The following is a 14539-nucleotide window of genomic DNA, read 5'->3' on the forward strand; positions in this document are numbered from 1 at the left end:
TGATGTGATAAGCCAATCAGTTGTAAAGGGAGTTTCCTCAGGGCCATGGCCTGCATCCAATATATATATGGACGTTCTGGCAAAGCTCGCTTGCTCTGGATCTTGCATCTGGCTCGTCATCATCGGACCTCTGGTTCTTGGGACTTGAGCCAGCTGCCTACCATATTGCCTGTCAATCTTAGGATTCATCAGCCTCTGCAGCTTGTGAGCCACAGGCCTGCTGCCTTACCTGCTGACCTTGGGCTCATCAGCCTGTACCGCTATGTGAGTCAGGAGAAGCCTCCAGCCTGACGCCTAACCCATGGACTTGGGACGTACCAGCCTCTAAAACTATATGAGCCATTTCCTTGAGATAAATTCCTTTCCCCCTCTCTCTATATATACTCTTCACTGGTTTTACTTCTCTAGAGAACCAAGCTAAGATAAATCTTACTATAAAATAATAGGAAAGAGAAAATGGGGCAGAAGCAATATTTGACAAAATAATGGTTTAGAACTTTCCAGAACTTATAAAAGACTTCAATCCACAGATTTAATAAGCCCTTTCCCAGATACCAAACAGGTTAATTTTTTTTTTTTTTAAGATACATCATAATGAAGCTGCGGAACACCAAAAACAAAATAACTTAAAAATTGCAGAGAAAACGCATATTATCCTCAAAGTGTCAGACAGATAATTGACTTTTCATCAGCAACAATAGAAACCAGAAGACACCAGAATATCTTCAATAGGCTAAGAGAAATGACTGTCAGCCTACAATTCAATAAAAAATACCTGGCCTTATTTCAAGAACGAGCCCAAATAAAGGCATTTGCAGGCAAGCAAAAGCAGAGTTTGCTACCAATTGAAAGAAAGTCTAAAGAAATTTCTTCAGACAGAAAGAAAATGGTTCCAGATGGAAGGTCTGAAAGTTGAGAATAAAGCAAGGACATTAAAATGGTAAATATTTGGAAAAATAAACAAAATTGACAGAATTGTTAAAATATTTCAGTAATTTTAAACCCACCAAAAACACACTGCCGAAGAGTAGATTCCAACTCATAGTGACCCTATTGGGCATAGTAGAAACCCCACAGGGTTTCCAAGGCTGTAAATCTTTATGGAAGCAGACTGCCACATCCTTTCCCCACAGAACAGCTGGTGGGTTTGAACCACTGACCTTTCAGCTAGCAGCCAAGTGCTTTAAATACTGTGCCACCAGGGATCCTTAATAATTTTAATATTTAACATAATATACTTTAAATTAATAATTTTAATACTTCATTAAATAATTTTAGAAGTAAAAGAGCAATCACTCATATGCTTTAATCTGAAATACACCCACCAACCCAGTGCCATCAAGTCTGAAATAGGCCCAACCAAATTCTAATTTATACCTCACTATAAAAAAAACAGACTTCATTAGACAAGTATTTTACCCACTATTATCTCAGTCCATTACATGCGTTTAAAAGCAAAAACACTATATATGGTAAACTTCCAAAACATGGAACCCATGTAAGGTGGAAATGTATTAGATGGAAAACTCAAAATTTTTCCAATGAAACGAACAATAGAAAAGTGGTAAGACTGCACCCTGTCAAAGGCGGAAAATTTGTGAGACCTGGAAAAACAAGGCAGTCCCATCAAGTGCCGGATCTCACAGGTTTCACTGTTTTTTCTTTTTTATCTTCTTTTCTCATCCATATAGGCAAGATTAGAGTCCCTGGGTGATGTAATGGTTAAGTACTGGAGTATTAAATGAAAAGTTGGCAGTTCAAACCCACCCAGAGGCACCTCGAAAGTAAAGCCTAGCAATCTGCTTCCAAAAGGTCACAGCCTTGGAAACCCTATTTGCAGTTCTACTCTGCACACATGGGGTTGCCATGAGTCAGAATCAACTTGATAGCAAATAACAACAACATAGGCAAAATTGTATTAATATTTTAAGGTATCCTCTTTTTAAATAACTGTACTGGTACAGCATTTTAAGTGTTTTTTCTTTATAGTGACATTCTTATTTTGAATTTGCATAATGTACCGCGGAAACGCTGGTGGTGTAGTGGTTAAGTGCTACAGCTGCTAACCAAAGGGTTGGCAGTTCAAATCCTCCAGGCGCTCCTTGGAAACTCTATGGGGCAGTTCTTCTCTGTCCTATAGGGTCGCTCTGAGTCGGAATCGACTCGATGGCCCTGGGTTTTTTTGGTATAATATACCAACTGAAGATGATTTATTAGTAATCAGACTAAGAAATTAGCATACGTTTAGGAGCTCGTGAGTTAAAGTAATAAAAAGCACAATTATATACCATTTTTCACAAAACTATGAAGCGTTAATGATTCCCACTGTAGAAGTCTAAAAATGAAAGTTCATCGTAAGAAATTATATAATTATGTATTCACAGGTTAAGAACAATTAAGTATTATTCAAAAGCTCTGCCTACGCTTTCCACCCACATTGCCTATTCAAAATTAGGTATATGCTATCACTTTTAACACCATCTGTAGAAATAGCTAAAATTTTATGCTCAGGGTATAATGGTTGACTCCTGAGTTTTAATTCAGTTCAGAGAGGGCAACCTAAACTCAAAACTTTAAAAGACTCAGAATATAAAAAGAAGGAGGAAGAAGAGCAGGAGGAGAAGAAGAAGAGCCTGTTTATATCTTATGGCTACCTAGACTGTAAATGTTGTAAATGTGTTTCATTTCGATTTTAGGAGAGTGTATAAAAACCAGTTTATCACAGTTATTTAAAAATGAAGGGCATAGAGCACATAATCTCTTAGATTTCCAAAATTGTAAGTAGTCACAGTACAAAGAAATTATACATTACTTTTTTTTATCAATATGTTAATCTTCTTTCCCTCAACCATTCTACATTATATGAGATTATTCAAAACATATTTCTATAACAACTTTCATGATAAAAACAAATCTACATGGCAGGATGTCCAAATCACTTTTATTTCTTTGTCTCTTTTAATGAATAGAAAAGGTTATACACCCACTCTTTACTTATCGACATGGTTAGGTTCTTAAGACCAGGTCATTATGTGAAAATCAGTGTTATGCAGAAATGGAGGATGACCACATCAGATCACAAAATGGAGGACGATACATTACATAACAGACAAATTACATCATTATATAACTGCCAAATTATATCATTACGTAACTGCCAAACCACTGCGAATCATGGCCCAGCCAAGTTGACACTTAACCATCATAGCCAGTATTACTCTCGCTTCGCACTTCAGCGTTCATTACTGCCAGATGTATGTTGTTAACGGGCAAAATAGTTGGATAGTAGATTTTTTACTATTGTTGTAAATACAAAATATCAGATAATGAGATAGTTGATAAGTGAGGAGTAGGTGTATAGTGCTGTTGTTGTTAGGTGCTGTTGAGTTAGTTCCAACTCACAGAGACCCTATGTACAACAGAACAAAACATTGCCCAGTCCTGTACCATCCTAACAATCCTTGTTATGCTTGAGCCCATTGTTGCAGCCACTGTTTCAATCCATCTCGTTGATGGTCTTCTTCTTTTTCACTGACCCTCTACTTTACCAGGCATGATGTCCTTCTCCAGGGACTGATCCCTCCTGATAATATGTCCAAAGTATGTGAGGCGAAGTCTTGCCATCCTTGCTTCTGTGGAGTATTCTGGCTATACTTCTTCCAAGACACCTTTGTTCGTTCTTTTGGCAATATTCTTTGCCAATACCGTAACTCAAAGGTGTCATTTCGTCTTTGGTTTTCTTTATTCATTGCCCAGCTTTCACATGCGTATGAGGCGATTGAAAACACTATGGCTTCGGTCAGCGAACCTTAGTCCTTAAAGTGACATCTTTGCTTTCTAACACTTTAAAGAGGTCTTTTGCAGCAGATTTGCCCAGTGCAATATGTTTTTCAGTTTCTTGACTGGAGCTTCCATGGGTGTTGATTGTGGGTCCAAGTAAGGTGATATCCTTAACAACTTCTACCTTTTCTCCGTGTATAGTGCTAGTATATATGATTCCAGTTAGCCTTATCCAATCTGTCTTTATAAAAGTCTATAAACTTCTTGAGAGGACACAAGTAATTCAATTTGTATAAACCAGACTGTGCATTAATTCTTTCAGTTTAATAAGATATCAGTTCTTACTGGGCTTACGCATCTTGTTTACAGAAAAATTATCAAGTATCTGTAGACTGCTCCACCTCTATTCTGAAGTGAATGAGCAGCTAGCTAGAGACCTTACCCTGTAAACTAGTAGTGTTTTGAAACTGTCATCTCTGCTGTTCTTCACTGAGAGTGAAAGTGTCATACACACAGCGTTATCAGATAGCAGCCATCTACGCACATGCCCCAACAAGGGGAGGTCCTACTAGATGCCTTCCGTGAGATCCCGTAGGTATTCGGTATCTCTCTTACCCCTCCAGGACACTGGCGCCTAGAGGTGACAAAGTGGAGAAAGGAGTACCTAACGTATACTCCAATAAAATTTACCCACTGTTTCTGTAAGTCTCATCTCTCTGTTCTGGACCTTGTTAATATTCTCCCCTAGTTGTTTTCAGTCAATTCCTGTGGGAGTCTACTTTTGCCTGATACTCTCACATGCACATCTGAAACCAGACTCCCAATCCAATTGCCCAAGTCAAGTTCCTTTATCTCCTTGATCCCTGTAATACCCTACGGGAAATGGACTGGGTTAACACACCCCTATTTGAAACTTCACCTTTCATTATCAACCTCTTTCTTGGGAGGGTCAGAGACTCCAACTCTGGTGGTTCCACATTGTTGCTTGTGTTAGTTGTCATCGAGTTGGCTCCAGCTCATGGAGATCTTATATATAACACAATGAAACATTGCCCGGTCCTCACCATTCTCAAAATTGTTGGTGTGTTTGAGCCCACCGTTGCAACTAATGTGTCAATCCATCTCATGGTAGGTTTCCCTCTTTTTCTCTGACCCTCTACTAAGCATGATGTCCTTTTATAGGTATTGCTCTTTCCTGATGACGTGTCTAAAGTAAGCAAGATGAAATCTCACCGTCCTAGTGTCTAAGGAGCAGTCTAGCTGTATTTTCTTTAAAACTTGATTTGTTCGTTCTTCTGACAGTCCATGGTATATTCAATATATGTCCATCTGTCAGTTTATCATACTGTGGTGGCTTGAGTGTTACTATGATGCTAGAAGCTATGCCACTGGTATTTCAAATACTAGCAGAGTCACCCATGGTGAACACGTTTCAGTGGAGCATCCAGACTAAGACAGACTAGGAGGAAGGGCCTGGCAATCTAATTCTGAAAGTTAGCCAATGAAGATCTTATGAATAACATAGTTGCCTACTGTCATGGATTGAATCGTGTCCCCCAAAAATATATGTCGACTTGGCTAGGTCCTCATTCTCAGTATTTTTTGATCGTCTACTGTTTTGTCATCTGATGTGATTTCCCTGTGTCGTAAATCCTATCACTCTGATATTAATGAGATGAGTTAGTGGCAGTTATATTGATTAGATCTATAAGATTATATAGTGTCTTCAGCCAATCTCTTTTGAGATATAAAAGAGAGAAGCCAGCAGAGAGAGAGGAGGACCTCATACCACCAAGAAAGCAGTGCCGGGAGCAGAGCTCATCCTCTGTACCAGAGCAGGGTTCTTGCCTGGAGAAGCTCCTAGTCCAGGGGAAGACTGATGACAAGGATCTTCATCCAGAGCTGACAGAGAAAGACGTGAAATTTGAACTTCTAGCCTACTGGACTGTGAGTGAATAAACTTCTTTTTGTTGAAGCCATCCATTTGTGATATTTCTGTTACAGCAGCACTAGATGACTGAGACACCTACTTCCTGCTAATTTTCTTCTGCTGTCAGCCAATAGTTTTGAACCTGATGTAATTTATATCCTAACTCTCTTATCTAAGCTCAGAACAAGGAAAATTCTAGAGTAAGGAAAAAAAGGGGGGGGGACACTATTATAGATTAAGAGTCTCATGAGATATAGCAATCAAATGTACTATATACCCGTTTTTAGATTCTGATTCAAACACCAATTATAAAAAGACATTAATGAGACAATTGGAGACATTATAATGCTGACTGAATATTACATGGTATTAAGAATTATTGTTAATTGTCTTAGGTGTGATAATGATAGTGTAATTGTGTGTGTTTTTTATGCATCATTTCTTAAAGACACTAAAATGTAACTGGGTCCCTGCTTTAGTAAAAAAAAAAAAAAAAAATACTTTCAAAGTATGTCCTTTCTTCTCTTTACCTGTAGATCAAGTTCATGGGAATGAACTCTAATACTATTACTACTTGTTACTTTCTTCATTTAACCAAATATATATAACACAATGAAATGTTACCCAGTCGTGCAACATCCTCAGAATTGTTAGTATGTTTGAGCCCATTATTGGAGCTATTGTATCAATCCATCTTGTGATGGGTTTCCCTAGTTGTTTATTATGTTTACTCCCATGTCTTTTAAAAAAAAAAAAAAAGTATTCACATCAATAGCAACTAATGCTACCTATTTGCTTCAAATCTCTATTAAACCACTTTGAAAGTCTAACATCATATGATCTGAGGTAAATAAATCTTATTGAGCATGCTAACATGTTCAAATTTATACAAAGCATTCTGAAAATACAGATTACTTTAGAGATTCTAAGAAGCAGATGTACTGATCTTCTTGGCATTCACATGATTCAGCTACAAATAGAATTTGAACAGATTCCAGATACACCACTGTCAAATTCATAAAAAGTAGCAAAAAATGTCAAGTGAAAATTCAGGCTTAGCCTTGAATAGTATTGGCTGTTGCCTGAAAAATAAGATGGAAAGTATTCTGTTAATATTTAATTTCTTCAATTCTAATACTTGACAAGAACTAAGTACTTTCATTTTATGCATATATATTCCCACTGGGTTAGTAGTGATAACGCAGAAACTTTTGAGTGTTAGTATTACTATCTTAGTTATCTAGTGCTGCTATAACACAAATACTATAAGTGGATGGCTTCAACAAAGAGAAATTTATTCTCTCATAGTCTAGGAGGCTAGAAGTCCAAACTCAGGTTGTCAGCTCTAGGGGAGTGCTTTCTTTCTGTCAGCTCTGGGGGAAGGCCCTTGTCATCAATCTTCCCCTGCTCTAGGAGCTTCTCAGCCCAGGGACCCCAGGTCCAAAGGATGCGCATGTATTCCTGGCTCTTCTTTCTTGGTGGTAATGAGATCCGCCATCTCTCTGCTCGCTTCTCTCTTTTATTTTTTATATCTCAAAAGAGATTGATTTAAGATACAACCTAATCTTATAGATTGAGTTCTGCCTCGTTAGCATAACTGCTGCTAATCCCACCTCATTAACGTCATAGAGGTAGGATTTACAACACATCGGAAAATCACATCAGATGATAAAATTGTGGACACTCACACAATACTGGGAGTTGTGGACTAGCCATGTTATGACCCACATTTTTGGAGGACACAGTTCGAACCATAACAGTTACTATTAGATCCAAAGAAAATCTCAACATTACTTTAACCTATATTTAAAAGTCTGTTAATATAAATTTGACTCACTTAAGAAGTATATTGTAAAGGAGTTGAGCTCCATTTCTAAAATCATAAATATCTTGGTTCTAATCCTACCCTGTCACTATCTCATCTATAAAGGGAAGTTAAAACAAAAGCTACTTTACAGTGTTATAAGAATTATAGAATTCAAAAAATATAAATGATTATGAATATCATCTTTTGAGAGTGTTGCATTGTACTCAACATTACTAACTGTATTTTTACTACACTTACATGGAAGAAAATTAGAGAGACCATACACTCTACCAACTTTCTGTTGATACCAAGGCTTTTGCAGTAGCTGGGCTATTCTGAGAATTATAAAAAGATACATAATGGGCATACCTCAGAACATATAAGCAGTTTTATTTGAGAAATCTATACAACCCTCAATGCAAGCATCAGAAGCTTACATGTGCTATGAAAATGAAAGCCACTTCCTCAGCACCTGAGAGTCAAATTCAATTTCAGTTTTGTGTTTTCCATTAAAGTAGCTCAAGCCTCCATCCACACCTCCTCTTCCAATACATAGAGTTAATGCTCTAAACCAATCTCTTTTTGCCAAGATTTATTTTTAAGTACAATAAATCACAGTAAAATAAAACTTTATAAGCACAATACAGTAATACATGTATTTCCTTATTCATTCTTGTTCTTCTACCTTCACGGTGTAGCTCAGCAACTCAGAACACCTTATTCATGTCACACTAACAGTTTTTCTTATGACTTGATATGGAATTATGTTTTTTCTAGAAAAGATCATTCTGGCTGCTATGCGAAGAGGGGTAGAATCAGGGAGACTAGTTAAGAAACTACTGCATTAGACTGTGTGAGAAATTGTGGTGGCCTGGGTTAACATAGTTGTAGCAGAAGTGGGGAGCACTGGTGGCACAGTGGTTAAAGAGCTTGGCCGCTAACAAAAAGGTCAGCAGTTCAAATCCACCAGCCACTCCTTGGAAACCCTATGGGGCAGTTCTACTCTGTCCTATAGGGTTGCTATGAGTTAGAATCAACTCGGTGGCAACAGGTTTTTTGGTTAGTAGAAGTGGAAAGAAAGCAGATTCTAGATGTATTTTGATGGTAGAGGGAAGGGGTGGATTCAAGAATGACGTCTAGGTTTTTGCCTTGAGCAACAAGGTAAATGTTGGTACCATTACCAGAAGACTGTGGGAGGAGCAGGTTTTGTTGAGGAGGGTAAATCAAGAGTTCTGTTTAGGATGTGTTCAATTTTTAGTGCGCTGAGACATCAAAAAAGATAAATTACTTAAGCAGCTGCATATATAGATTTGAAGCCTAGGGTAAAAAATAATTCTAGGTAACCAGCCCACTCCCTTGCTGAACTTTTATATGACCCTGTGAATATTTCTATTATGATGCTAAACATACTGTGTGGGATAAAGAACTTGGTTTGGGCTTTGTTTCTGGTTTCTGGAAAATAGTCCTTGGAATTTCTGGGGCAATCAAGGTGGCTTTTTTTCTAAAAGAGCCAGGCAACGCTCAAGCATGTGCAAATAGTTGGGATCCCCCAACTCATTACCTGGCAACTAACCTCAGGAAGGGAGGGGGGCACGATGCAGTCAATCACCCATATTGGTTGATTCATACATATGCACTGAGACTTCAATGACTATTATAACGAAACTTGGACCTTGGAGTTTCCTTCTGGGACTTCTTGGATTGGCAAGAACATCCGTGCATGGAAAAGGGTAGCACGTCCATGGGGACATCACAAGCCTTGTGCCAGGACTTCTCCCAGACCCTGTCTGATGTGCCTCTTTACTTGTATCCTTTCTGGTTATAATAAATGGGTAACTGTAAGTAGAGGTAATAGTCTCCAAGACTTTTGTGAGCCGTTTTAGAGAATTATTGAACCCCGAGGGGCAATAAGACTCTGACTCAGCATGAGGTGGCTAATTCAGAAGAGGGCTATGCAGGCAGTCATAAGGACAGACGACTACACAGGCAGCCAATTTGTGGAGACCCAGCTCTGGTTGGCTGGGTAACAAAGAAGGCTGCCTGGGCAACCCATGAAGAAGGATAGAGTCCTTCTAGCTTGTGCCCTAGTCCCAGGTGGCTAGGGGATGGGGGGCAGCTGGTCCGAAGTGCAGGAAGCTGTGTGGACTTCTGGTACAAAATGACCTGGCCCTGGGGGGCCAAGAATGTTTTACCTTGGCTCAGGGTGGCCAGGGATATATGTACTCAATAAGTATTTGTTGGTGATTTGCTATGGAAGGTTTTTGTTGATCCACTTATCAGTAAAAATTAGAAAAAATAATTACCGGGAAAAATTTAGGATAAATTATCCTTTGAAAACATCAACGTATGTAAGTCTCTCCCTGATGTTTCAAATTTTTATGTTAAAATTTTTTCAAATGATTTTTAGCATATCATGTAAGATTTGCTTATTATGTAATAAAAAAAGTAACTTCAGAATGTAAGAACTTTCAAGAAGTGCTCCGGGATTAAGTCATTTAAATTCAGGTCAGTTCAGATCACCTCTCATTTGTTGATGTTAGAGGGAACCATCTTCTCTGTCTCACTGTTTTCCTACTTGGCTCATAAAATAGGAATATCCTTTTAGAACTTTAGGGAAGAGTAATTTCCATTCTTCTTTCTGTCTCCTTCCGCGATTAGAATGAGTTGGAGTTTTATTTAACTGGTGATTTGGGGAGAAAAAATTAGACCCAACCCCTTTCTTGCCATCTCTTTTAAGTCTGCCTACTTTTCAGTGTTATTATGCTCTACTCTGTTTCTTGTTCTATGTAATAAACTAAAACACAGTGCCTAGGCTTGCCTTCCAAAGGCAAGCCTGAGGGCTACCCTGCATTCTCTTTTCTGTTGGCCTCACCAAGTATAAATCAATGATCCCACATAATTGTATCTGTCCTACAGACCCCAATTATCCACAAATCCCTCATTTAGATTTAGGAAGAAGTATTGGAAAACCTGGTTGTGACTGTACTTCGGCGTCATATTCTCCAAGCAGCATGATCAGTAAGTAGCTGGTTTTTTCATCTGTCTGGCTACTTATCAACTGTGTCTGAATTCAGGGAAGTGTTAAGGCATATGAGCAGCTACACTGCTTAAACTCCATTATTGAGAAGGCAGAATAGTCTAAGTTATGCTCTAGTTGAAACAAACAAAAAACCCTCAATGGTTTAACTGAACAGATATTTATTCCTTGTCTAGAAAAAGTTTGCTCTGGATCCAGACAACTCTCCAGACACCTGTCCTCCCTGTGGTGACATGACAAATCCAGGTTCCTTCCACCCTGTGGCTCTTCCATCTTTACATGAGGTCTCTTCCATGAATGGCACAGTAGGAGAAGAAAGACTGGAGAATCTCACACCAGTCTTTCACTGCTTTTTGCTTTAAGACGCATGTCATTTCCGCCATATTTCTTTGGCCAGACCTAGTCACATGAACCCATCCAACTGCAAGTTCATGGAGGAGTACAGTCGATCCACTGCATGCCCAGAGGGAAAGAGAACTGAATATGATGAACACTAGCAATATGTACCATACCCATAAAAACCATTGCTGTTGAGTCCATCCTGACTCATAGCAACCCTTTAGGACAGAGTAGAACTGCCCCATAGGGTTTCCAAGGAGTGGATTTGAACTGCTGACCTTTTGATTAGCAGCCCAGCTCTTAACCACTGTGCCATCAGGGTAGGTATTATTGCTCTTCTTTTTTTACAGTAAGGAAACGAAGGCTCATTGTTGTTGTTAGTTGTTGTTAGGTGCTGTTGAGTTGATTCCGACTCATAGTGACCCTATGTACAACAGAACAAAACGCTGCCCAGTCCTGAGCCATTCTCACAACTGTTGTTATGTTTGAGCCCATTGTTGCAGCCACTGTGTCAATCCATATCATAAAGGGTCTTCCTCTTTTTGCTGACCCTCTACCTTGCCAAACATGATGTTCTCCTCTGAGGACTGGTCCCTCCTGATAACATGTCCAAAGTATAGGAGATGAAGTCTTACCATCCTTGCTTCCGAGAAGCACTCTGGCTGGATGGAGGCTTAGCAAAGTTAAATAACTCATCCAAGGTTACATACAAAGTAATCAGAGAGGCCATTATGTGAACCTAGGCAATCCGATTCCAGAGCTTGTGGTCTTAACGTCTATCCCGTATTACCTCCCAATACCACACTGGAAGCCTGGAAGAACCTAGGCACTAATAGGGATATTTTTATTTCAATTCATTTAAATTCAGGTCAATTAAGATCAGCTCACATTTGCTGAATGCTTTCTTTGTGCCAGGCATTGCAGTTGCATCTGCAAGAGGATGGGACTATTTGACCATACAACTCTCTCTCAACTCTGAGACTGTGATATAAACAAATAGGATAATATTAAAATTAGTCTCTATAAAAGGGTTAAAACCAAAAAAACACCCACTGCTGTCGAGTCCATTCTGACTCATAGTGACTCTATAGGACAGAGTAGAACTGCTCCCATAGGGCTTCCAAGTTTGTAAATCTTTACAGAAGCAAGACTACCACATCTTTCTCCCATGGAGCAGTTGGTGGGTTCAAACCACTGACCCTTTGGTTAGCAACTAAGTGCTTTAACAACTGCACCACCAGGGCTCCTAAAAGAAGGTTAGGAAATTTATATTTAAATTTTAGGCTGAGAACGAGATCCTATGCAGTCCCTATTTACTTTGGCCTTAGAGTGGTAAGAGAAAGTAAAATAATTCTAGAATAACCTATAGAAGTAACTCAATGTTTATTCAAGAAGTTAAAAAAAAAAAAACACAAAAACTCATTGATTATAAAGTACACAGGTTTTTGCAAAGAACCTTGCAGACTGAAAAAACCACCAAAAGAGTCAACCACATATAGGCTTCAGAGTGTGGCTTTATAATCTGTCTACTTAGAGTGTGTTCCAATTATCTTCACAAAATAATTGTTGTGAGAATGTGTGGCTAGGTGCTAATTATCATTTTAGAAGGAATCCAGTTCTTCTACACAACTGAGAATACTAACAGTCTCCAATTTTAACTTTTTCTCTTGTACAAGATGTTGTTTTTAGAAGTATTTAGTTGCCCTCTGCTGGCCACACAATTATAGAATTACTGAAAAAATTACTCAGTGGATTTACATGATAATTAACAACTTCTGAAAAGAAGTTTGCATTCAACTTTTTCATCAAATGAATCCACAATGGATTTCCAGTGCTCAATTGAATATGTAAGTTAACCCAAAGTTCTTTAACACAATCCTCTTCTTTCTACACCAACACCAAACCTACTGTTGTCAAGTTAATTCCAATTCATAGTGACCCTATAGGACAGGGTAGAACTGCCCTATAAGGCTCCCAAGGCTGTACATCTTTGTAGAAGCAGACTGCAACATTTTTCTCTGGTAGAGCGACTGGTGGGTTCAGACCATCGACTTTCTGGTTAGCAGTCGAGCACTTAACCACTGCACTACTAGGGCTCCCTTCTTTCTGCTATTGTTAGGGGCCGTCAAGCGACCCTACAGGACAGAGTAGAACTGCCTCATAGGGTTTCCAAGGAGTGGCTGGTGGATTTGACCTGCAAACTTTTTGGTTAGCAGCTGAGTTCTTAACCACTACGCACAAGGGCTCCCTTCTCTCTATAGTACATACCAAAACCAAACCAAATCCATGGCTGTTGAGTGGATTCTGACTCATAGCATCCCTATAGGACAGAGTAGAACTGCCCCTTGGGGTTTCCAAGGCTGTAATCCATAAGGAAGCAGACTGCCGCATCTTTTTCGCAAGGAGTGGCTGGTGGGTTCGAACCACCGACGTTTTGGTTAGCAGCTGAGTGCTTAACCACTATGACACCAGGGCTTTAGTCGATAGTATATATGTCTTAGATTTTATGTCTCCTCAAGTCCTTTTTGAAACCATGCAGGAATAACTTTCCAAATTTAGGAGGGAAAAAGCACTTGTTCAAAAATCTGAAAAACTGTACTTTATCATGTCTCTGCTACCACCTCTCTGGCTAATCTTGGACAAAACACTTTAACTTCTCAATAACTAGTTCCTTATCTCTAAAATGAGGAACATACAATAAACTGCACATGTTTAGAGGATGTAATTTGGTAAGTTTTGGCGTATGTATATGCCTGTGAAAAGCATTGTTACAATGAAGATAGTGGACATGTTCATCACTCCCCAAAGTTTCTTTGTAATTCCTTCCTCCCATCCTTGCCAGCCCTCTCCCACTCCCCCAAGCAATCACTGATCTGGTTTCTGTCATTATAGCTTAGTTAACATTTCTAGAGAAGAAAAGAATGCTTAAGCTCACTAATTTAAGAGAGTAAAATAAGCTATGGCAAAATTTTAGGTGTTTTTTAAATGTTAAAATGTAATTGAGATTTTCTGTTTTGAAGCCTGAGAGAAGAATGTGAAGCAGTGGAGAAAGGCCTAAGCTTTGAAGTCAGGAGACATGAGCTTGGGTCTTAGCCCTGCCTTTTACTAGCTGTGTGACTTCGGGCAAGTTACTCAACCTTCTAACTAAGGTTAACAGTTTCCCCATACTTAGAGAAAAGGGTAACGATAGCATCTATTCTAATAAAGATGTTGTGAAATTATACACAAAACATTTAGCTCAGGACTGGACCTGCACATACTGAGCACTCAACCAGTGGTGGCCATTGAGATTTTGAGTCAGAATCCATTCAACGGCAATCGGTTTGGGTTTTTTCCGTATCCTTGGGTATTTCAAACAGTACCACCCCAATTCTCAGAAAAGGAAATGAAAACTCTGACTATGTAACCGGTATAATCTTAACGCAATCATTTTAGAAGTATTATGTGATGACTATAGTGAATCATGGTGTCCGGCTGACTCTGACTCAAATCCTTGTCTTGAGCACCCCAGTGGTTTCCTTCCTCATGACCCTTTCCTCAAGTGTCACGGTTTCCCTTTTTTTTTTTTTGTAATTCCACCCCCACACACATGTGACCTCCAAATCATTTCATTTCACCTTTGTGATTTGACAAATAATTTGGCTCT

This window comes from Elephas maximus, chromosome 4 (assembly GCF_024166365.1).
Source record: "Elephas maximus indicus isolate mEleMax1 chromosome 4, mEleMax1 primary haplotype, whole genome shotgun sequence".
NCBI classification, from domain to species: domain Eukaryota; kingdom Metazoa; phylum Chordata; class Mammalia; order Proboscidea; family Elephantidae; genus Elephas; species Elephas maximus.